The sequence below is a fragment of the Mastomys coucha genome, unplaced genomic scaffold, assembly GCF_008632895.1.
Source record: "Mastomys coucha isolate ucsf_1 unplaced genomic scaffold, UCSF_Mcou_1 pScaffold5, whole genome shotgun sequence".
Classification (NCBI taxonomy): domain Eukaryota; kingdom Metazoa; phylum Chordata; class Mammalia; order Rodentia; family Muridae; genus Mastomys; species Mastomys coucha.
Window position 1 is genome coordinate 48,304,471 of NW_022196911.1, and position 661 is coordinate 48,305,131.

Genomic DNA, 661 nt, shown 5'->3' on the forward strand with positions numbered 1-661 from the left:
AGAGAGAGAGAGAGAGAGAGAGAGAGAGAGAGACTAGAGGGAGAGAGACTGTAATCTGATACAGGATCAGAGCTACGTGGACTAGCAGCAAGTTCATGTGGCTCTCAGCCCAGACATTGCTTCACAACCAAAGGGAGACCGTTTATTTTCTTGTCATCTAGTTAATGTGCAAATGCACTCTGAGTTCAAACTCTAAAAATATCCCAGATGCTTACAGTTTGACACTCGGACAGCAGCAGTGCCCGCCCTAACTTGGTCTCTAGGGAATGGCACAGAAATCCCGTTGTAGCTAAAGGCAGGAGCAGAAACACCCGGCAAGGAGGCAAGGAGGCGAGGATGTAATGAGCTGAGCTCTGTGGGAGCATCAGGAGTCTTCCTACAAAGTCAAAGGCAAAGCCTCAAACAGAAAACAAACAGCATCCAAAAGCAGCTCCCACTACAGAGACACTGCCAAGTAAACAGGGCAAGAGCATCTGTGCTCTTGAAAGGCTTTGAAAAATAAATAAACTCAAGAAGCTGTTCAGCAAAAGGAGGAAATGTAATAGAGTCATTTTTCTTCAGAAATAGGTTACTGACGCTGGGTGTGGAGGCACAGACCTGGGATCCCAGAATTTGGGACTGTGGAGGCTGCAGAATCAGAGGTTCAAGATCACCCCCAGCT